Source organism: Scyliorhinus canicula, chromosome 17 (assembly GCF_902713615.1).
Source record: "Scyliorhinus canicula chromosome 17, sScyCan1.1, whole genome shotgun sequence".
Lineage (NCBI taxonomy): Eukaryota > Metazoa > Chordata > Chondrichthyes > Carcharhiniformes > Scyliorhinidae > Scyliorhinus > Scyliorhinus canicula.
This window is the reverse complement of record NC_052162.1, coordinates 118,363,549-118,387,899: the sequence shown is the minus strand read 5'-3', so window position 1 is coordinate 118,387,899 and position 24,351 is coordinate 118,363,549. Positions and strand designations below refer to the sequence as shown.

At 49.8% G+C, this 24,351-nt stretch overlaps 2 long non-coding RNA genes across 2 annotated transcripts; one reads left to right on the top strand and one right to left on the bottom strand.

Annotated features, from left to right (window-relative positions):
* Window positions 1-1,494: 1,494 nt before the first annotated feature.
* On the bottom strand, window positions 1,495-6,674 carry LOC119951346. The gene is made up of 2 exons (XR_005457592.1): window positions 6,062-6,674; window positions 1,495-5,366 (listed from the first exon to the last, which is right to left on the bottom strand). It is a non-coding gene; the product is annotated as an uncharacterized LOC119951346 (long non-coding RNA).
* On the top strand, window positions 6,306-18,923 carry LOC119951348. The gene is made up of 2 exons (XR_005457594.1): window positions 6,306-6,437; window positions 18,802-18,923. It is a non-coding gene; the product is annotated as an uncharacterized LOC119951348 (long non-coding RNA).
* The last annotated feature ends 5,428 nt before the right edge of the window (window positions 18,924-24,351 follow it).

The following is a 24,351-nucleotide window of genomic DNA, read 5'->3' as shown; positions in this document are numbered from 1 at the left end:
AACAAAACAAAAAACCCCCAACTCACGTCCTTGGCCCCCCTTGCTGACCGGCCCCCATTCGTTACCGTGCCGGCTCCAGTGTCCTCCGCAAGCCGCACAAAAAGTAAAAATCTGCCCAAAAAGGAAAAAACAGAAAAAGAGGAAAAAACAAAAACATAAGAGAAGAAAAAAACAAAAAACCCCCCAAACCAATGTCCATGAACAAAGGAACGAGTCCCAGATGTTCCGCTTGGCACCTTTGACCCAGCAAACCATTGAACAGCAGTCCAGGCCCATTCGCCGTACCGTCCCACGGTAATCCTCGGGCCCTAATTCGCGTCCGTGGGGCCTCTTTTCGGGACCAGCCCCTGATCCCTCGCAAAGTCCATCGCTTCTTCAGGCTCGGAGAAGTAGTGGTGTTGACCCTGGTGCGTGACCCATAAACGAGCCGGGAACAGCAGACCAAACTTCACGTGCTTCTTGAACAGCACCTCCTTGACATTCTTAAAGGCTGCTCGCCGCCGAGCCACCTCCTGGCTTAGTTCCTGGTAAATGCGGAGGACACTGTTGTTCCACGCGCTGCTCCTGCCGCTCTTTGCCCACGCAGCACCCGCTCCTTGTCCACGAACCTGTGGAACCTAATCACCATCGGGCGGGGGGGGCGGGGTCCACCCGGCCGCCCCTGCCTCGCCTGCACTCTGTATGCCCCCTCCAGCTCCGGCGGTCGCGGAAAGGCTTCGGCCCCCATCAGCTGCATCAATAGGTCTGCTACAAATGCTGTGGCATCAGCTCCCTCAGCCCCCTTCGGGAGGCCGACCATCCTCAGGTTGTTCCTGCGGACTCGATTCTCCAGCTCCTCCACTCTGTCAAGCAGTCTTCTCTGCCGCTCCTTCAGCCCATCAACTTCTAGCGCCGCAACAGTCTGCGCATCCGCCTGCTCCTCCACCGCCTCTCCCAGCTCCTTAACTTTTAACATCTTGCGCATCCAGCCTCTGGTTCAGCTGATCCACTGCCTTCTAGATTGGGCCCAAGCTGTCCCGCTTCAACGCTTCAAAACTGGATTTCATTACCTGGAGCATGTTATCCAGCGCCTGCTGGATTGCTGAGTCCGGGGTCCGTGTGTCCGCCATCTTAGGTTCCAGGTAAGTTTCTTCAGCTCCTTGTCTCTGTCCCTTTTTCTCTCTCTTCTTCTGCCTCGTGGACTCCCGCTGTTCCATGTGCCGCAGCCCGCTCCTCCGCACTTTCACTGCCGCCTTCCTTCAGCTCCGTGGTCCCGCTATCGCGGGGAATCAGCCCCTAAACGCCCACCGGAGTGAGAGCCCGCTGAATGTGCGGCTCGCTCGGACATCGCCGCCACCGGAAGTCCCCAGAGTTCCTTTCCTGAAGTACATTCGTGAACCAGGTGAGTTTTTACAACAGTTAAATCCAGCCCCTTTCTCCACAGTCATAGCAATAGTTTAAACATCTAACTCACCCACAAAACTGGTCAATTTGATAATGTTATTCCCAGGCTTCTTTCAGTAAACACAGAAAAAATGATTTATTGTAAAATAATCTTTTTTACAATCTAGTTATAAAACTGGTGAACATACAAGTTGTAGTTTCAAAGTGTAACAATTAACCACTTTTTCTAAAAATACAGATACTCGAACACTGCCAGACACTCTTGTTCTGGGCCAGGGTTTAGAGAACACCAAAGTATGTCATGGAGTTTACCTGACCTGCAACTTTTAATAGATTTTGGTTATGAGGAGCACAAGGGCCCACTTTTCAGGTGTTATGCAACAGAGGTTTTAAGTATTTTTAAACAAAACAATGTTTGTTCTATGAATTCAGTTAACATTTTCTAAACACACAGTAAACATTTCATCAACTACCAACACAACTACCTCAAAAGGATCTTGGTGCTGTTGATCTGACAAAATTCTGTCAGGTTAAAGTTGGAAGTTCTATTTATGGTGAAACAGTCGTTGATGACTTTTATTTATCACGCCTTTACAGGCTTTCATAAAATAGATGAGTTATTCTGATGAGACATTTTGGATGAAAGGTGAACTCACTCAAAACCGAATGTAACACAAAGGTGGGAGGAAGAGAGAGACTTTATCTTGCTGCCGGCTGCCGAGGTGCACACACTCTGTCCCCTGAGAGTTTGAAATAATAAAAATGTTCACAGAATATTTCTCTCAGGCCTGGTGTTTGTTAACCAATCAGGAAGAGTCATTAGCCCGGCAACAGCAGTTCTTTGTTAACTTGGATATACAAAGTTTCTCTTCGCTGTCCACTGGACCCGTGTTGATGGGTTTATTGACCTGCACTTTATGAAGAACGCCACCTTCCCAGCCTCGGGTTAATCTCACTTCAGGAGGGAGAATGTCCCCCACTCAAGTTCTATCAAAGACGGGTTCCTCACAAAACTCAGTCCAAAGTTTAAAAATGTAACCTTTAAAAGAGTTTTCCTGATAATACCATCGCTTCACAATGCAACATTTTAATTATTTTTAAAAAACATTTTCCCTTCACTCCACCCAATGGCACCAGCTTGAAGATCACCTGGTGCATTAAAATATTTCCAATTATGTATTGAACAATAAAATGCCATAACTTCTCCTGAAATAAATACACATTTAAATACATTTTCTCGCTGTGAGGATTCCAAGTAATTAGGAAAGCCAACAGAATATTGTTGTTTATTGCGAGGAGACTGGATTACAAGAGTAGGGAGGTTATGCTTCAGTTATACAGGGCACTGGTGAGACCACATCTGGAGCACTGTGTACAGTATCGGACTCCTTATTTAAGGAAAGATGTAAATGGTTTACAAGCAATTCAGAGAAGGTTTACTGAACTACGACAAAGAATTTATGGGTTATCTCATGAGGAAAGGTTGGACAGGTTACGATTGTATCCACTGGAATCTAGAAAAGTAAGAGGTGAGTTGATCAAACATTGATCCTGAGGGGTTTTCATCGGTGGATGTGGACTGTTTAAAAATAAGTTATCGCTCATTTAAGACAGAGATGAGGAGAACCTTTTTCTCTCAGAGGGTTGTGAGTCTTTGGAACTCTTTCCTCAAACGGCAGAAGAAGCAGAGTCTTTGAATATTTTGAAGGCAGAGCTGGATAAATTCTTGATAAGCAAGGGGACGAACAAGGGCAACAGGAATGTGGAGTTGAGTTTAAAATCAGATCAGATGAATGGTGGCCAAACTCCTAGTTTGTATGTTTATTTTTATTCAATCATAGGATTGGGCATCACTGGCTATGCCAGCATTTATTGCTCATCCCTAATTACCCTTGAACTGAGTGGCTTTCTGGGTCATTTCAGAGGACATTTTAAGAGTCAATCACATTGCTGTGGGTATGGATTCACATGTAGGCCAGACCTGGTAAGGACGGCAGATTTCCTTCCCTGAAGAACATTAGTAAACCAGGTGGGGTTTTTACAACAACTGACAATGATTTCATGGTCATCATTCGACTTTTAATTCCACACTTTTTTTTATTGCAATCAAATTTGCTTATCTGCTGTGGATTTGAATCCGAGTCCCCAGGGCATTATCTGGGCCTCTGGATTACCTGTCCAGTGACAATACCAATATGCCACTGCCTCCCCTCTATTACATATGTTCCACTGCCTTCTTGGACAGACTGACTGCTTCCCCTGTTGGATCCTGCAGCTGCTTCACACCTCTTTCCAAGCTCACTGTTCAAACTGACTGCCTTTGGCTCACTGTCTTTCATTGTGGGGACCATCAAAGGTTTCGAGCTCCAAGCTAGGAAAATCATCCAGCCTCTTCTACTCTCGCACAAACTCCAAATGAACTATCCGAATCCCCACAGCCCATTTCCATGCCAATGTGGCACAATTGGGAAGTTCCAAACATAAAAGTACAGTCAATATATTTTGTCTTCAAAATATCTCTTGATTCGGTGATCCATGTGACACATGACGCTACTTTTTGCTGCAAATTGCAAAGAACATCAGACCAGTTGAAGCAAAGTTGTGAGACTGATCAGTCCAGCTGAAATGAACCCTCTGACTCTTCCAATTCACTAACTGTCAGAATGAACATGGTTCAATCCTGGACGCAATTAACATTATAATCGAACACCTGTAATCACTTGTGAACTCGTTGGTGTTTCTGCAGGCATATTAACTGAGTGAATCCCTTCCCACACTCCAGGCAGGTGAATGGCCTCTCCCCGGTGTGAAGTCGCCGATGTGTCAGTAGGTTTGAGAACTGAGTGAATCCCTTCCCACACTGAGAGCAAATGAATGGCCTCTCGCCTGTGTGAACTCGCTGGTGTGCCAGCAGATGTGATGAATCACAGAATCCCTTCCCACACTTGGAGCAGGTGAAAGGCTTCTCCCCTGTGTGAACTCGCTGGTGCTTCCACAGGTTGGATGGATCAGTGAATCCCTTCCCACATGCAGAACAGGAGAACAGCCTCTCCCCGGAGTGAACTCGCCGGTGTACCTGCAGGCTGGACAACCGACTGAAGCCCTTCCCACACTCAGAACAGGTGAATGGCCTCTCGCCAGTGTGAACTCGCTGGTGTGTCTGCAGGTTCCATGAATGAGTGAATCCTTTCCCACAGTCAAGGCAGGTGAATGGCCGCTCTCTGCTGTGAACTCGCTGGTGCGTCTGCAAGACGGATGACTTACTGAACCCCTTCGCACACACAGAGCAGATGAACGGCCTCTCCCCAGTGTGGCTGCGTCGATGAATCTCTAGATCAGAGGGAGCACGAAATCCCTTCCCACAATCACCACATTTCCACGGTTTCTCCATGGTGCAGGTATCCTTGTGATTTTTCAAGTTTCACATTCAGTTGAAGCCTTGTCCACACAGAGAACATGGGTATGGTCTCTTCCCACTAAATGGTGTGATGATATTTCAGCTTGTGTAACTGGTGAAAGCTCTTCCCACAGTCAGCAGACAGAACAGACAAACTTTTCTCCTTCTAGATCCAAAGGCTGAAGATATTCAGGGCCTGATGAATCAAGTGACTCTGTCATACACTCATGTGACATTTGTTTGGAGAATTGGGTCTGCGTAATATCCAACTTCTAGTATACTGTGAAAGGAGTTTACAAAAGTCATCACTGTCAGTAAAGGATAGAAATTCACAACAGACAATTCAAGTTTCTATGGAACATTCTTTCCTCTCATTCCCCAAAAGCTGTAAATCTCCGTCCCAATAATCCCTCCATTCTCACTATGCTGTATCCAATATTCATCCTCCCAATTCTCTTGAAGGTGCTGATTCAAACTGATTGACAGATTCATGGTCACTGAGTCCTGTTTCAGTTGCTGAAGGTACAGGGATTTGTGAGAAATATATCTACTTAGGCAGCGATTTATTTGACTTTGAACTTGCTGCCTATGAGAGAAACATTTAGAGATGATCAATAATTTCAAAATAAAATTGCATATGCACTGCAAGGAAATGCACTTGCAGGGTTACATAACAAACAAATTTGAGCTGTACTGTAATTAATCTATGACTGGAAATAAATAAGTTACAATACTATATTATAAGACTAGAAATACTAATAAATGTACATTATCCATAACCATAAATAATATATCTCATATATCCAAAGATGTGCAGGATCGGCCATACTAAATTGCCCCTTAGTGTCCAATGGTTGTATGGGATTATGGGGAGTGGGTGGGGGACTGGGCCGCGGTAGGGTGCTCTTTGGGAGGGGCGGTGCAAACTTGATTGACTGAATGTCCCCCTTCTGCACTTTAGGGATTCTACGAATGTGTACCATATATCAACATCACATATCTCTCTGTCTATATTAAATGTCAGCCATCTCCTGGGGAAACCAGCCCTTTAATTGTGAACATTGGGAAAGAGACCATCCTTTAAGCCAGACAAATAAATGTGTCAAGCTGAGGGAGCAAAGGATGTCAATGTCTTTAAGAGAGAGAGACCTGGGCCAAGCTTTGCAGAGTCTGCACCCTCCCTGGATTCACTTCCTTTCCCTTCAGTTGCTGCCAGTCATAAATTAAAGGTGAGAATGAGAAAAGAAATGGAAAGGGGAGAAAATAAAGTGTTTTACTCACAGATGTTGGAGACAGGATGAAGTTTCCGTCCATCTGAACTTCAACCTTCAATTACACAGAACCCATGCTCTGATTGGCTGCTGGGCCAGAATCCTTCCGGTACCCCTCTCTTCCCAGTGGTCAATACCTCAGCAGAAAGGTCAGGGGGTGGGCGTTCCCCCGCGCATGCGCAACGCCTCTTCCTTAGACATGCGCAGACCCGTGCGGCTTCACGCTCTGGCCGTCAGCTGGTTGCCTGGAAGCCTTATCTCGTGGAGATGTCCAGGGAAGGGTAACAACGGGTGGGGGCGGGGCTCCCGTGTCCGCGAGTCGGGCCAGGGCACTGGAACCCGGAGACGTCACCGAGGAACAGAGTGATTCCTATTGGCTGCTTCAGGTAGTGCTCCATTGTGACGTTTCAATGAGCTGAAGGCTGAAACTCTGTGAAACTTCTGGGAGGAAATCAATGGAGGAGATGGCTGATATTTAAATGGGCATTTTGCTACCTTGGGACATTGATGTGTGTTATATTGTACTTTTTATTCATGGTTCTCCTCGGAGCTTTATTTTGTTCTTTAGGAATGTGCTGTATTTTTAATCATAGAATCCCTTTGTGCAGAAGGAAGCCATTTGGCCCATCACATCTGCACCGACCCTCTTAAACCCCACCCAATCCCCGTAACTCCTCCTAGCCTTTGGACATTAAGGGACAATTTAGCATGGCCAATCGACCTAACTGACACATCTTTGGACTGTGTCACCCAAGGCTGGAATTGAACCTGGGAACCTGGCATTGTCAGGCAGCAGCACCAATCACTGTGCTAGCATTCTTTACTCCTTTCCATTCCGTTTCTCATTCTACCTTTCAATTTATTTCCAAGCATAGAGGCATTTAGACATAGGAGTCCCTTTGGTAACTCGCATCTGTACCAAAGGGGAGCAACCCAGTCAGTCCCATTCACCCGCTATATCCCCATTTCCCTGCAGTATATTTCCTTCAATCATCAATCCAATTTCACTTGAAACTCATTGATCATCTTCACATTTTTAACCTTCGGCAGTAAGTTCCGAGGCATGATTATGTTCTGCCCAAAGAAGGTTCTTGCTCTCCTCACTCTTGTGTCACGTAATTCAGTATTGTACATTGCATTAAATTTTCCGTAGGCATGGATCTGTTGATCAGTATGAATTAGCACATTGAGGAGAATTGGGAGGGTATATACGAGCTGCAGCAGAGTGAGAACTGAATGGGGCGGGATGAGTTTTTGGGATGGAGATGGTCAACTTTTGGGGAACGAAAGAAGAAAGAAAGTTCCATAGGAAATAGAATTGTCTGTTCGGAATTTCTATCCTGTACTGACAGTGATAACATTTGTAAACTCCTTTTGCAGGGTAGTGGAAGCAGATGATTTGCAGACACAAGTCTCAATAAACGTCACGTCAAGATCTTGTAGAGTTGCGCAATTCTGCGGGACATGAATGTCATTGGCAAAGGGCTGGCAGGGGACTGAGGTGTTTGAACTTTGCTGCAGTGTTCACGTTAAATATCCCTTTTGTTTTTGCACTAGATTGGTGATGCCTTCTATATCGATCCTGGAGCCACCGCATATTTTTGTAAATTAAAGTTAGCATTTGTACTGGTTGGGATGGAGGTGCGAATTTTCAGTGTGGGGTCTTTCTTGTCTTTTTGTTTCTTTCGGTTAACTGGGCTGGGAATGGTTTTTCTCTTGCATATGTGTGTCCGAGCAGGGGATGGGGGGGAGGGGGGAGGGGGGGGGACAATAGATGGGAAAATGTTTGTCGCCATGCGCTGGTGCTGCCCAGCTAGCTGGGCAGGCTGGCTCACAGAAGCACAGTGGGGGGTGAGCAGAATTTATGCTTGTTGAAGGGGACTGTTTTTACTGTGCTGTTACTGTGGGGGGGTGGGGGGTGGGAATTGCTCTGCTGACGAGGGAGGGACTGTTGCTGGGGGGACAAAAGGGAGGTCGCAGACGGAGGCTGCCTGGGGATGGGCCTGTGGGTGCACGGGGCGAAAGCTGGACACTGGCCTAAGAAAGGTGATGTCTGATCGGCGGCAGGAGGGGGGACTGTTGGGGGGGCCTCGACCAGTCTGATCATGGGGAACGTTAGAGGGCTAAATGGGCCGGTTAAGAGGGCACACGTGTTCGCGCACTTGAAGGGATTGAAGGCGGATGTGGCAATGTTACAGGAGACGCATCTTAGGGTAATCAATCAGGCTAGACTTCTCGACTTCCGGGCGGCGAGCGAGGAGGTCGCAGGGAGAGGGGCTCCCGCAAGCGCCAGGAAGGAACCCCCCCGACAGGCCGGACGGCGGAGGAGGAGCGGGCGGCAACGGCGGAGGAGGAGCGGGCGGCAACGGCGGAGGAGCAGCGGGCGGCAGCGGCGGGCGGCAGCGGAGGAGAAGCGGAGGAGGAGCGGGCGGCAGCTGAGGAGGAGCGGGCGGCGGCGGAAGGCGGAGGCGAGGAGCAACGGCGACAGGGAGGCCCAGCAGCGGCAGGTCCAACCCCTCTCTCCCCCCCCCCACGCGGGCCGGGAACGGTGCGGCAGCGGCGGGCCCTCTTTCCCCCCCCCCCAAACCAGCAGCGGGGACCCACCCCCCAACCAGCAGCGGGACACCACCCCCCCCCAACCAGCAGCGGGGACACCACCCCCCCCCCCAACCAGCAGCGGGGACACCACCCCCCCCCCCAACCAGCAGCGGGGACACCAACCCCCCCCCCCCCCCAACCAGCAGCGGGGACACCAAACCCCCCCCCCCAACCAGCAGCGGGGACACCAACCCCCCCCCCCCCAACCAGCAGCGGGGACACCAACCCCCCCCCCCCCAACCAGCAGCGGGGACACCACCCCCCCCCCCAACCAGCAGCGGGGACACCAACCCCCCCCCCCCCAACCAGCAGCGGGGACACCAACCCCCCCCCCAACCCGCAGCGGGGCCACCCACCCCCCCCCCCCCCCAACCAGCAGCGGGGACACCAACCCCCCCCCCCCCCCAACCAGCAGCGGGGACACCCCCCCCCCCCAACCAGCAGCGGGGACACCACCCCCCCCCCCCCCCAACCAGCAGCCCCACTCGCCCCTCCCCCTCCCCCCAACTGCAGTGACCACCACGTGGCAAGGACAAAGGGGGACTCTCTCTCTCTCCTGGGCGAGTGGAGAGAGAAAACAAAAGAAAAAAGAGACTTATATTTCTGTTCTTTTTTTAAAATAAAAACCCAAAAGAAAACTGGTAAAGAGAAAAGGGGTGAAATAAAGGGGTAAAGGAAAGAAGGGGGGAAATAAATTTTTCATTTAAAAAAAAAATATATACATATATTTTATATATATATATATATTAATAAATAAAATTAAAATAGGGTGCGGAAAAGGGGGAAAAGAAGAACAAGGAGAGAAGAAACGATGAAGGGGAAGGGGGAGAAAAAAATGCCAGAAGGGACCCAGGAGAAAGGGGGCACCGGAGGTAGACGGGGCAAAGGGCAAACCAGCTTGGGCGAACGAGTCAACACGCGAAGCAGCGGGAAGAATGTATCGCCGCATCCAAAAGAGCTGGACGGGCGGGCAACCTCTCCCCTGGGGTTAGAGGGGGGCGTGAATTGGAAGGAAGCCATTGCCGAGGTGGTGAGGGAGCAGCTGCAGGCAATCAAGGCAGAGTTAAAAGCAGACACAGAGGCCGCAGCACAGGCAGCAGTGACCAGGGCCATGTCAGGGGTGCAGCAGGCTCTGACCAGAATGGAGGAGAAAGTGGATGCCCAAGGGAAGATACTGGAAGCCCAAGGGGCAACCATTAAAGAGCTGGAGAAGGCAGCGACTGACGTGAGCGACCGGGTCATGTCCCTGGAGAGGGAAATGGCGAAACTGAGTGCAACACAGGGGAGCCTGAAGGGCAGGGTAGACGACCAGGAGATCAACTCGAGAAGGCAAAACATTAAGATAGTGGGCCTGCCAGAGGGGATAGAGGGTAGAAATCCCACAACATTCGTGGCTGCGATGCTGGGCTCCTTAGTGGGGCGGGAAACTTTTCCCACCCCACCGGAAATGGACAGAGCTCATCGGTCACTGCGCCCGAAGCCCAAGGAAGGGGAAAAACCGAGAGCAGTTATAGCCAGACTGCACCGGTACCGGGATAGGGAGACAATCCTGCGCTGGGCCAAGGAGAATAGAGCCTGCAATTGGGACGGGCACGCCATCCGAATCTACGAGGATTTTGGAGCGGACATAGCTAAGAGACGGGCGGAGTTCAACAGAGCGAAAGCAGCTCTCTATAAGAACAAAGTACGTTTTGGTATGCTGTACCCAGCAAAACTCTGGGTCACATACCAACACAAGGAATATTTCTTTACAGCCCCTGCCGAGGCGAATAGATTCGTTGAGGAGCACGGGCTGGAAAAACGCCATGGGAAGTAGGGACGAGGGGCCCATGGCAAGGAGATACGTCATGCCGACGGGGGGGTGGGGAGGGGCGAGGCAAAGCCAGCCCCCTCCCCCCTGGCAGGAGCACCCAGGAAAAACAACCCAATGCCCAAGGGCCCGCTCCAGGTGGGAGGCCAGGCCCCGGCACGAGGGAACGGGAGTACTGGAGAGGGGAGAGGGGAAGGGACAGCAACCTCCAAGCGGGGAGCCACCGTGCTAGCAGGAAAGCTAGCGAAGGGGGCGCGCAACAGAGCAGGGCCGCAGCGCACCCCCAACAGGGGGGAAGGCGCCAGGCAGGGGAGGGGGGGATCACCCATCAAAGGTGGGAGAGCAAATGGGGACAGGAATGGGGGAGAGAGGGGCAATGGAGGGGTACACAGGGGTATCCCCGAAAGGGATAGAGCGGGGGGGGGGGGCACTCGGGGGGCGAGAGACCAGGGAGGGGAAATGCAGGGACGAAGGGACAAAAGAGGCCAGAAAGGGAATAGGGCCACAAAGTGCCACAGACAAGGGCTCGAAACAGGGAACTGCTGCAAACACCCACCCAGTACGGTCTGTGGGTGAAGGGGCCCCCCGGAGTGCAGGGGACTACCCGCGTGGCGGACACACAGTGGACGGCCATGGCGGGTGTCCCCGGGACAAGGGGGAACCCCGGAGCGCAGGGACCCGACCGCATGGGGAGAGCAGTGATAGTGGACATCCTGGACGGCCCCCTAACAAAGGGAAACCCCAGAGGGCAGGGGCGCGTCCACCGGACAAATATGGTTAACCCCACAGGAGCAAGGGGGCAGAAGCCCCCCACCAGAATAGTCACCTGGAACGTAAGGGGACTTAATGGCCCAGTGAAGAGATCTAGAGTCCTCACCCACCTTAGAAACATGAGGGCCGACATAGTCTTCCTCCAAGAGACGCACTTGAGGGAGCAGGACCAACTGCGGGTAAGAAAGGGCTGGGTGGGACAAACCTATCATTCCTGTTATGGGGCAAGGGCCAGGGGGGGTGGCGATCCTGATTGGCAAGAGGACAATGTTTAGGGCGACAAAGACGGTTACGGACCCAGGGGGACGGTATGTCATGGTCAGCGGGGCCCTGGATGGGGCGCCGGTAGTCCTAGTTAACGTGTATGCGCCCAACTGGGACGACACGAGCTTCATCCAAAAGACCATGGCAGAAATCCCGGACATAGCGACGCACCGACTAATCATGGGGGGGGACTTCAACTGTGTACAGGACCCAACGACGGACAGATCAAACCCCAGAACGGGGAAAACCTCAAACATGGCAAGGGAACTCAGCCACTATATGGAGCAGATGGGAGCAGTAGACCCCTGGAGATTCGCCCACCCGGGGGAGAAAGAATTCTCTTTCTTCTCACCAGTACACAACGTGTACACCAGAATTGACTTCTTTGTGGTGGGGAAAACGGTGCTTCCAGAGATAGACAAGGTGGAATACTCCGCAATTGTGATATCAGACCACGCTCCACACTACATGGATGTGCGGCTAGAGACGGGAAGGGCCCAGCGCCCCAAATGGAGGTTGGACGGTGCCTTACTAGCTGACAAGGCCTTCAGCGAAAGGATAGCGCGGGCCATAGCGGAGTACACTGAGATCAACCAAAACGGGGAGGTCTCACCCTCCATGTTCTGGGAAGCGCTTAAGGCCGTACTAAGAGGGGAAATCATAGCCTACAAAGCGCAAAGAGATAGGGAGGAAAGGGTGGCTAGGCAGAAGCTGGTCGACTCCATACTGGAGGTAGACCATAAATACTCCGAGGCCCCGACCGTAGAACTCCTGGCGGAGAGGAAAGAATTACAAAGGAACTTTGACCTGCTCTCCACCAGGAAAGCAGTACACCAACTCCGCCAGGCACGCGGGGCCCTATACGAACACGGAGACAAAGCCAGCCGCCTGTTGGCCCACCAGCTGAGAAAGCAGGCAGCCAGCAGAGAAATTGCGCAAATCAGAGATACCAGAGGCACGTTGGAAACAGAACCAGAGAGGATTAACAAAACCTTCAAGGCCTTCTACCAAGAGCTGTACACCTCAGAGCCCCCAACGGGGAAGGCTGGGATGAACCGGTTTCTTGACGGACTGGACATACCAGTTGTGGGAGAGGGCAGAAAACGGGATCTGGAAGCACCACTAGCACTGGGAGAGATCATGGACAGCATTAGCTCCATGCAGGCGGGGAAGGCGCCGGGACCGGACGGATTCCCGGCGGACTTCTACAAAAAATTTGCGACAGCGCTGGCCCCGCACCTGCGGGAGATGTTCACAGACTCGCTAGCTAGGGGCACATTGCCACCCACGTTAGCACAGGCCTCAATCTCGCTGATACCTAAGAAAGACAAAGACCCAACGGAATGTGGGTCATACAGACCCATATCTCTGCTGAATGCAGACGCCAAAATACTGGCCAAAATCCTAGCCAAGAGGCTAGAAGACTGTGTACCTGAGGTGGTCACAGAGGACCAGACGGGCTTTGTCAAAGGTAGACAGCTTACCGCGAACATCAGGCGCCTGCTGAACGTGATAATGACCCCCTCCGGGGAGAGAACACAAGAGGTGATCGTCTCCCTGGACGCAGAAAAGGCCTTCGACAGAGTCGAGTGGAAATACCTCATAGAGGTACTGGAGCGGTTCGGGCTTGGAACAGGGTTCACCGCTTGGGTAAAGCTCCTGTACAACGCTCCCATGGCGAGTGTACAGACCAACAATACCAACTCCCAATACTTCCAGCTGCACAGGGGCACCAGACAAGGATGCCCACTGTCCCCGCTGCTGTTCGCACTAGCAATTGAACCGCTAGCAATCGCGCTCAGGGCAGCAAAAAATTGGAGGGGGATCCGAAGGGGAGGTAGAGAGCACAGAGTCTCACTCTATGCGGATGATCTGCTCCTCTATATCTCGGACCCACAAAGCAGCATGGACGGAATCATCGCGCTCCTGAAAGAGTTTGGAGCCTTCTCGGGCTACAAACTCAACATGAGCAAAAGTGAGATCTTCCCAGTACACCCGCAAGGGGGGGGGGGGGGGGGGGGGGGGGGGCAGCACTAAAGGGGCTGCCGTTCAATCAAGCCCGACATAAATTCCGCTACCTGGGGATCCAAATAGCCCATGACTGGAAAGGGATCCACAAATGGAACCTCACCAGCCTGACGGAGGAAGTTAAAAAGGACCTGCAAAGATGGAACACACTCCCGCTCTCCCTCGCGGGGAGAGTTCAGACGATCAAAATGAACGTACTGCCCAGGTTCCTCTTCCTGTTTAGATCCATTCCGATCTACATCCCCAAGGCCTTTTTCAAAGCGCTGGACAAACTCATCATGGCGTTCGTATGGGGGGGTAAAAATGCTAGGATCCCAAAGAAGGTCTTACAAAAAACAAAAACCAGGGGAGGGCTAGCCCTCCCGAATCTACAATTCTACCACTGGGCAGCAACAGCCGAGCGAGTAAGGGGATGGATCCAGGAGCCAGAGGCTGAGTGGGTGCGTGCGGAGGAGGCCTCCTGCATGGGAACCTCCCTCCGGGCCCTCGCCACGGCAGCACTCCCATCCCCACCCAAAAAACACTCCAGCAGCCCAGTGGTGACAGCCACCCTCCAATCCTGGAACCAACTGCGGCAGCAACTTGGCCTGACCAAAATGTCGAACAGGGCTCCCATCTGCAACAACCATAGGTTCACACCAGCACTGACTGACGCCACCTTCAAAAGGTGGAGGCAGGACGGGGGGGACACTGACAGTCAGGGACCTATACACGGACGACAGGATCGCAACACTGGACGAACTGACAGAGAAATTTCAGCTAGCTGGGGGGAACGAGCTATGGTACCTGCAGCTCAAAAACTTCCTACGAAAGGAGACAAGGACGTACCCACAACCGCCACGACAGACACTACTGGAAGACCTACTGGACGCAAGTATCCTAGAGAAAGGGAACTGTAGTGACATGTATGACCGACTGGTAGATAGGGACGACACCGTACTGGACGCAACAAGAAGGAAATGGGAGGACGACCTGGGGATGGAGATAGGGTGGGGACTCTGGAGCGAAGCACTGCATAGGGTCAACTCCACCTCCACGTGCGCAAGGCTCAGCCTGACGCAACTAAAAGTGGTACATAGAGCCCACTTAACAAGAACCCGTATGAGTAGGTTCTTCCCGGAGGTGGAAGACAGATGTGAACGGTGCCAAAGAGGCCCGGCCAACCACGCCCACATGTTCTGGTCTTGCCCCAGACTCGTGGAGTACTGGACAGCCTTCTTCGAGGTTATGTCCAAAGTGGTGGGAGTGAGGGTGGAGCCATGCCCGATAGTGGCGGTCTTCGGGGTTTCAGAACAGCCAGATCTATTCCTGGGGAGGAGGGCGGACGCCCTTGCCTTTGCCTCCCTGATCGCCCGCCGTAGAATCCTGTTTGGCTGGCGGTCAGCAGCACCGCCCAGAGCTGCGGACTGGCTGTCCGACCTCTCGGAATCTCTCCAAATGGAGAAAATCAAATTTGCCATCCGAGGGTCGGACGACGGCTTCCACAGAACGTGGGAGCCATTCATGCAACTGTTCCGGGACCTATTTGTGGCCAATGTACAAGAGGAAGAATAGTCGGGGGAAGGTAGCGGGAGGGGGGGGGGGGCTACAGGTTCGGTACGGGGGTTCGATGGCTAGCTAAGGCCCAAAACCAAACTAAATAAACATGTTGAGGGGGGGGGGGGGGGCGCAGTTACTACTACGAAGATGCTTACCTGTAAATATGTATGTTAATTTTTGCGTGTTTGTTTGTTTTTTTTTTTGTTCTTTTTCTCTCCTAACAATTTGTAATTTGTTCAATATAAAATATGAAAACTGAATAAAAACATTTATAAAAAAAAAAAATCAGGCTAGACTAAGGAAGGGGTGGGGCAGGCAGGTATTTCATTCGGGGCTGGACTGTAAGACTAGAGGTGTCGTGATCCAGATTAATGAGCGAGTGTCATTCGAGGTGGGAAGAATAGTTGCGGATGTGGGAGGTCGGTACATCATGGTTAATGGGAAGCTGGAAGGGCTGCCGGTGATACTCGTGAATGTCTACACGCCAAACTAGGATGATGTGGAGTTTATAAGGAGGATGTTGGGGAAGATCCCGGACCTGGACTTGCATAATCTGGTCATGGGGGGGGGGGGGGGGGGGCGACTTCAACACAGTCATTGACCCAAGGATAGACCGGTCGAGCTCAAGGACAGGTAGGGTGCCAGCAATGGCAAAGGAGCTTGAGGGGCTTATGGAGCAGATGGGGAGAGTGGACCCATGGAGATTTGGGTGGCCGAGAGTGAAGAAGTTCACTTTCTACACATAAAGTGTACTCCCGGATCGACTTTTTCATCTTGAAGAGGGCTAAGGGGATAGTAGACACTGAGTACTCAGTGATCACGGTCTCGGATCATGCCCCGCACTGGCTGGACTTACAGGTGAGCAAGGAGTGTGGCCAGCGCCCACATTGGAGATTGGATGTCGGACTGTTGGCGGATGAGGAGGTGTGCGGGCGGGTGATGACATGCATCCAGAACTATCTGGAAGTTAATGACATGGGGGAAGTCTCGGCAGCAACGGTCTGGGAGGCGCTGAAGGCGGTGGTCAGAGGGGAGCTGATTTCGATATGGGCCCACAGGGAGAAGGTAGCTAGAGCAGAGACGGATCAACTGATAGACTGATAGGGGAAATACTTCAGGTCGCCAGGAGATATGGGGAGACCCCAGGGGCAGGGCTTTTAAGGGAACAACGGGGGCTACAGGTGGAGATTGGCTTGTTAACTACAGGGAAGGCGGTGGAGCAGCAGAGGAAGGCGAGGGGGCGATATATGAATATGGAGAGAAGGCCAGCAGAATGCTTGCGCAGCAGCTCAGAAAGAGGGAGGCAGCCAGGGAGATTGGGAAAGTGAAGGACAGAGACTGGAACTTGGTCGGAGATTCAGCAGGAGTTAACAGGGCGTTCAAGGGGTTTTATAGCAGGCGATATGAGTCAGAACCCCCAGCTGAGCCAGAAGGGATGAGGTAATTCTTAGGGGGGCTGAGGTTCCTGAAGGTGGAGGAAGGGCTGGGGGCCCCAATTTGGATTGAAGAAATAGCAGAAGGGCTGAAGGCCATGCAGTCAGGTAAAGCCCCGGGACCGGACGGGTACCCAGTGGAGTTTTACAAAAGCTTCTCTGGGATGCTGGGGTTGCTGCTGATGAGGACATTTAATGAAGCAAGGGAGCGATGGGGACTTCCTCCGATGATGGCACAGCCAATATCTCACTGATCCTGAAGCGGGAGAAGGACCCGGAGCTATGCGGGTCCTACAGATCGATCTCCTTACTAATTGTTGACGCCAAACTGTAGGCCAAAATCTTGTCCTCAAGGATCAAAGACTGCGTTCCGGATGTGATTAGGCAGGACCAGGCAGGATTTGTTAAGGACAGGTTGTTGGCGGCCAACGTTAGAAGACTGTTGAATGTGATCATGATGCCCCCAGAGGGTTGAGGGAATGAGTTCAGGTACCTGCAGGCGCGGTACTTCCTACACAGGCAGGTCTCAACCTTCCCGATCCTGCCACCAAGGAGGATACAGGACAGGGTAGTTTCCAGAGTATGGGTGGGAGAGGAGAGGGTTTTGGACATTTACAAGGAATTTATGGGGTCAGAGGAAACGCAGACCGAGGAGCTGAAACACAAATGGGAAGAGGCGTTAGGAGGAGAGATAGAGGATGGTCTCTGGGCAGATGCATTGAGTAGAGTCAACGCGTCCACATCATGTGCCAGGCTCAGCCTGATACAATTTAAGGTCGTTCACCGGGCTCACATGATAGTGGCCCGGATGAGCAGGTTCTTTGGGGTAGAAGATGGGTGCGCAAAGTGTGCGGGAGGACCAGCGAACCATGTCCATATGTTCTGGGCATGCTCGAAGCTTAGGGGATTCTGGCAGGGGTTTGCAGACGTCATGTCCACGGTGTTAAAAACAAGGGTGGCACCGAGTCTAGAGGTGGTGATTTTCGGAGTGTCGGAGGATCCGGGAGTGCAGGAGGAGAAAGAAGAAGATGTTCTGACCTTTGCCTCTCTGGTAGCCCGGAGACGGATACTATTAGCTTGGAGGGACTCAAAGCCCCGACGTCAGAGACCTGGCTCACTGACATGGCTAGCTTTCTCTGTCTGGAGAAAATCAAGTTCGCCCTGAGAGGGTCAATGTCACGGTTCGTCCGGAGGTGGCAGCCGTTCGTCGACTTCTTCAGAGAAAATTAACCGTCGGCAGAGAAGGAGATGGGGGGGGAGGCAGTTTAGCTTAGATTAGTGTGGAAGAAAGATGGGACCTGTGAGGAGGAAGACGGCCTTTGCACTATGTTTATATTTGTATGTACACTGTTTCTTCTGTTATGGTTACAAAATCAGAAACACCTCAATAAAATGTTTTATATAAAAAAAGAGAGAGAGAGACCTGGGCCAAGCTTTCCAGAGTCTGCACCCTCCCTGGATTAACTTCCTTTTGCTTTAGTTGGTGAAAGTGACCAATTGAAGGTGAGAATGAGAAAAGAAATGGAAAGGGGGAGAAAAGAAAGTGTTTTACTCACAGATGTTGGAGACCGGAGGATGTTTCAGTCTGTGTGAAGCTCAATATCCATTCACCCAAATCCAGCGCTCTGATTGGCGGGCCCTCTCGGTTTCCCATTGGCCAACACCTCATCAGGCAGGTCAAGGAGGGTGGGCTACCCCTGCACACGCGCACTTTCCCCTCGCTCTTGGACATGCGCAGTGCCGGACAAGGGGGAGGGGGAGATCACGGAGCAGCTTCCCATCCAATCCCCATAACCCCAGCTAACCTTTTGTGGACACGAAGGAGGAATTTATCATGGGCAATTCACCTAATCTGCACATCTTTGGATGTCGAGGTTCGTCTGTCTCCACCTATCGCCACCAACAACAGTATAAATCTGACCCCATTTCCAACTCTCTCTGACTTTGAGAAAAAGTCATCGAGACTCGAAACATCAGTTCCCTTTTCTGCCAGACCTGCTGAGATTTTCTGTTTTGCTATACATTAAACACACATATCTGTCTGGCAGCCTGCATGGAGATTTGCATGTCTCTGTGTCCAGGACAGGAAGCAGCGAGCATGGACCTGTCAATCAGCCCGAATCAGCACCTTCAGCAGAATGAATATTAGATACAGCAGAGTGAGAATGGAGGGAGAGAGTGTGGGATGGAGATTTACACCTTTTGGGGAATGAGAGAGGAAAGAATGTTCTCTAGGAACTAGAATTATCTGTTCTGAATTTCTATCCTGTACTGACAGTGATAACTTTTTGTAATCTCCTTTTACAGGATATCCGAAGATTAGGATTTACAGACAGAAATCTCAAACCCAAATTCACATCAAAATCTGACTGTCACTCAATTCATCGGGTGCTGAATATTATCGGTCATTAAATCAGACGGACAAATGATTGTTTGTTCTGTTTACTTCAGAATGCTTTAACCATCAGTGTGAGTGGGAAAGCATCGAGACGCACAAACATACCTGAGTGAGGCTGTCCTCGTGCACTGACTGTGGAAGGAGCTTTAATCGGTTACACAGCCTGAAAACACATTGCACCATTCACAGGGGGGAGATACTGTCCTGTGTAAGGCTTCAACTGATTGTCTAGCCTTCAGAGACACCCACACCATGGAGAAACGGTGGAAATGTGGGGACTGTGGGAAGGGATTTAGGTACCCATCTGCACTGGAAACTCATCGACGCATTCATGCCGGGACGAGGCCATTCAGCTGCTTAAAGTGTGGAAAAGAATTCAGTGATTCATCCAGCCTCTGGAGACATCAGCGAATTCACACAGGTGAAAAGCCATTCAGATGCTCTGTGTGTGGGAAGAGTTTCATTCAGTCATCCACCCTGCAGGCACACCAACGAATTCACACCGGGGAGAAGCCGTTCACCTGCTCTGTGTGTGGGAAGGGATTCACTCACTTATTCGCACTGCAGAGACACCAGCGAGTTCACACCGGGGAGAGGCCTTTCACCTGCTCTGTGTGTGGAAAGGGATTCACTCAGTCGTCCAATTTGCTCAGACACAATGTCACTCACACCAATGAGAGACCCTTTAAATGCTCTGACTGTGGGAGGGGTTTCAAAAGCTCTCACGTACTGATGATCCACCAGCGCATTCACACTGAGGAGAGACCGTTCAGCTGCTCTCACTGTGCTAAGCGGTTTCGAACATCATCCACACTGCGGACACACCAGCGAGTTCACAAGTGATTTTGGGTGTTGGATCCTGCTGTTATTGCTGCTGTTAATCACACCCAGGAACTGAACCATGTTCATTCTGACACTTGAAGTGGGAGGGTCGGAGGGTTTCATTCTGCTGGACCGGCCGTTCTCACGACTTTGCTTACAGTGGGCTGATGCTCTTTGAGCCTGGGAGAGCACCTTTCCGCTGAAATGATCCACAAAAGATGATGAAGGACATTTATTTTTTCCTGGATGGTAAATAGTGATTTTGCCCCACTACAGGCAGATCTGAAATAAACACAGAAAGAACTGGAAAAACGCAGCAGGTCTGGCAGCATCTATGGAAATTGAAACAGAATTAATGAATCACGTCCAATGTAACTCTACTTCTGAACTAAAGAGAGGGAGAAATGTGATGTGTTTGATGCTGGTGAGAAAGGGGGAGGGTCAGGTAGAACAAAAGGGAAAGTCGGATTGGTTAGAGGGTGGGTGAAATTAAATGATAAAAATTGTGCTCGAACAAAAGGCAAAGGGAAGGGTAATGTGGTTTTAAATTTTAGAGTACCCAATTATTTATTTCCAATTTAGTATGGCCAATCTATCAAACCTGTACATCTTTTGGTTGTGGGGGTGAGACCCACGCAGACACGGGGAGAATGTGCAAACTCCACACAAGAGTAACCCAGGGATCGAAACTGGGTCTTAACACAAAGGGTCTTTCTGTGATTTGACATTGCAGTCTCGAGCAGTTTACATAACTTGTAAAATATGAACATTTTAAGTCTTATCTGATTAATTCCCAGTTAGTCAGCTTCTCTTACTCTCACGGTTAATATGAATCAGTCAATTATTCCCAATGATTTCTTATTTAAACCCCCTATCTACCTCGTCTATGGCTAACCAGAAAATCTGATTGTGGTGATCGCTATGTGTGCATGTACACAAGGGATTAATGTGTCATCAGTAGCACCACATGATCACTAGAGGGCCGGACCAACAGGGGTATAAAAGGCAGCCACATTGGGGCTCTCTCTCTCTCTCTCTTGGGTGCGCTGTGATCATAGTAACAGCAGACTAGTTTAGATGGCCAGTGGAGTTACGTATAGTTATCATAGTTAGATCTTGTTAACCTTATCACTGGTATCAAAGTTAAAGTAAAGAACTCATGTAAATATTGTTGTAGCTACTCAATAAACCTTTTGTTATTACTGGAAGAGTTCGAATCTTCTTCATCGGGATTCAGAATACGTCATCACTAAACAAGGATTGAGGAGCACATGTTACCTACCACACAGGGAACAAAACACTGATTTTGATCAGTCTCCCCTTTTGATTCTTCTAAAGATTAATAAGATGAATCAAAATAATGAATAGAAGAAAGGAATGTGACAGGATAGAAGCGCGGAGAGGAACTCATTCACATTGCCTTTAATAGTTGAGAACAGCCTTTAACAATGGAGCGGGCAAAGCTTTGCAAGCATTACATGCATTCTGAAAGTATTTTATTCAAAAAATGATTATAAAGTACAATAACAATTCAGTAATAATTGGTGAATAATGTAGTAATAACAGCGTCTCAGTTAAGTTTCAATGAGATCCCCCCTTATCTTTCTAAACTGCATCAAGTACAGACCTAGATTCCTCAACGCTCCTCATATCTCCTTCATTCCGGGGATCATTCTTGTGAACCCCCTCTGCACCCTCCCCGAGGCCAGCACATTCTTCCTCAGATACGGAGCCCAAAACTGCTCACAATATTCCAAATGGGGTCCGATGAGAGCTTTATATAGCCTCAACAGTACATCCCTGCTCTTGTATTTTTTTTTAAATTTAGAGTATCCAATTGCTTTTTCCAATTAAGGGCCAATTTAGTGTGGCCAATTCACTTACCCTGCACATCCTTTTGGGTTGTGGGGGTGAGACCCATGCAGACACGGGGAGAATGTGCAAACTTCACACGGACAGTGACCCAGGGCAGGATCGAACTCGGGGCCTCAGTGCCATGAGGCAGCAGTGCTAACCACTGCACCACCATGCCACCCTCTTGCTCTTTCTATGTTGAGTCCAGCTATGTTGAGTCCAGAAGGCTGTAAAGTGCCTCATCGGAAGATAATAATAGCTTATTGTCACAAGTAGGCTTCAGTGAAGTTACTGTGAAAAGCTCCTAGTCGCCACATTCCGGCGCCTGTTCCGGGAGGCTGGTACGGGAATTGAACGCACGCGGCTCTCTTGTTCTGCATTACAACCCGGCTGCTTAACCCACTGTGCTAAACCAGCCCCAGATAAGGGGCTATTTGTCCAGCTTGTGTTGGGCTTCTCCGGAACATTGCAGCAGGCCGAGGACAGAAATGTGAGCCTGAGAGCAAGGTGGTGAATTCTAATGGCAGCAAGCGGAAGGTCAGGGTCAGGCTTGGGGACTGAGCGGAGGTGTTCCACAAAGAGAGCAGGGAACAGGCTACAGATGAATTAAAGAGAAAACATCTCTGTTTTGTTTTAATCATGTTCAGTTTATCAGTAAAAATGTTTGATTTTTCTTCGCTTTTCATTATTAGGTTGATGTACTTCAGGGAACGTGGGTGAGAGGGGTTGACAGGCTCTGTAACAAAAAGTAAGTCCCTCCAAGGTAATTGGCAAAGCAGCCAGAGATGAGATTTAATTTATGCTCAAATTGCATCTTTCCAAAGGGTAAATACTTGAAAGGGAAGAATGTGCAGGGTTGTGCGGAAAGAGCAGAGCAGTTGGATGAATCCGAGTGTCTTTTAAAGAGATAGCAGGGACATGATGGGCCGAATGGACTCCTTCAGCAGTCTGTGAATTTGAGCATCTTGCTTTTGTGCAGGTTAAAAGGGACAGATTTCATTGCAGCCTCTTCCCTATATATGTATTTAAACAGACGGGTTTCTCTTTAGCTCTGAGTGACCGGTATAACAATTGGTTGGAACCCATTTCCCAGTCAGTCCTCCAGCACCTTCCTGTCTCTCTATTAGTGCTACACCCATGGCAGTTTCCCAACTGGGGCCCAGGCCCCGTTATTCTCAGCGAAATTCAGCCCCCAGCTCAATCGCCTGGCTGTCATTGACACAAGCAACAGAGACAGAAAGGTGCCCGAGGCTCAAATGATAAGTCGAAACTTGTGGCTCGAAACCAAGACTCAACATTTGTCACTCAAATCCATGTTATTTATACTGGGGTTTCTATTATTACCGTGCCAGCCCTTTTCATGTTACATTGATGTACTTTAGGGAAAGTGGGTGAGAGGGAAGACAGAGGGTGGGAGTTTTAATGGGTAACTTTCCCTTTCTAACTTTGCATTGTCGATAGTGTCAGCCGTGGCTCAGTGGGCAGCTCTCTCACCTCTGAGTCAGAAGATTGTGGATTCAAATCCCAGTCCAGGGACCAGAGGTCAAGAATCACGTCCAACGTTCCTGGTCCCAGCACTGAGGGAGTGCCGCACTGTCAGAACAGCCTTCTTTCAAATAAGATGTTAAACTGAGGCCCTGTCTGTCCCGATCAGGTGGGTGTAAAAGTTCCCACAGCCACTATTTTGAAGAAGAGCAGGGGAGTTATCCCCGGTGTCCTGGTCAATATTTATCCCTCAATCAACATCACTAAAAACAGATCATCTGCTCATTATCACAGTGCTGTGTGTGGGATCTTGCTGTGTGTAAATTGGCTGCTGCGTTTCAACAGTGACTACACTTCAAAAGTACTTAATTGGCTGTAAAGCACTTTGGGACGTCCTGTGGTTGTGAAAGGCGCTACAGAAATACAAGTTTTTAAATTGAAGAATTATGTTTTCTGAACTTGCTATTTGGAACTTTATTGATTTCAGCCACCTCCAACTTACCATTTAATTAATTCACTTTGGTTCAGACAAGGCAATTAAGACAAAGACAGAATTCGCTTGACATTAAATTAAAAAGGTTTATTCAAAGAAACTTTAAGACATTGACTTTTCCAACTTCATGTGGGTGATCAGTCTGTAGCAGCGTAACCCTCTCTGGCTCCTTCTTTGACAGTAATCTCCTTGGAACTCGGCCTCGGGAATCTTCAGTACTTGGCCAGCAAGGAAGACCTTCAGAACCTCTACTTTTATCCCCAAAGTGACCATTACCTCACGTCAGAGTTGGGCCTGTTGTCACATGACTATTGGTCAATTTGATCACTGGATTAATTTAGTTGGATCCCCAATTGCTGACACCACCTTCTCTCATTATCTCAGACAGGAATACAACAGAATTGTTTCATACTATCCCGTTATCTGATTCTATACAATCCCTTATTCATACAGTTTCAAATGTTGAGGCTAATCAGAGCTTGAAGATCTCTCTTGCCAGTACATTTATCCTCATTGCACATTCTTTACAGACACAACAATTAAGCTTTTACATTTTTACAGCAAATAAAACTCAGTCTCTTACTGTAACTACTGATTCATTGTTGATTATTTAATTGTCACTCAATTAAGGCTCATTACTGAATCAGTCATCTGTTACTGACTGGCAGCTAATTAATACAGTCATCTTTAATTAATACATTTGGTTAATTAAATATCCACTGGTTGAAAATGTTTGTTTTATGGAAATCAATCTCTTTCTTTCTTATTAACTTTGATTGGATTAAATAATGAGTCTTAGGTTTGA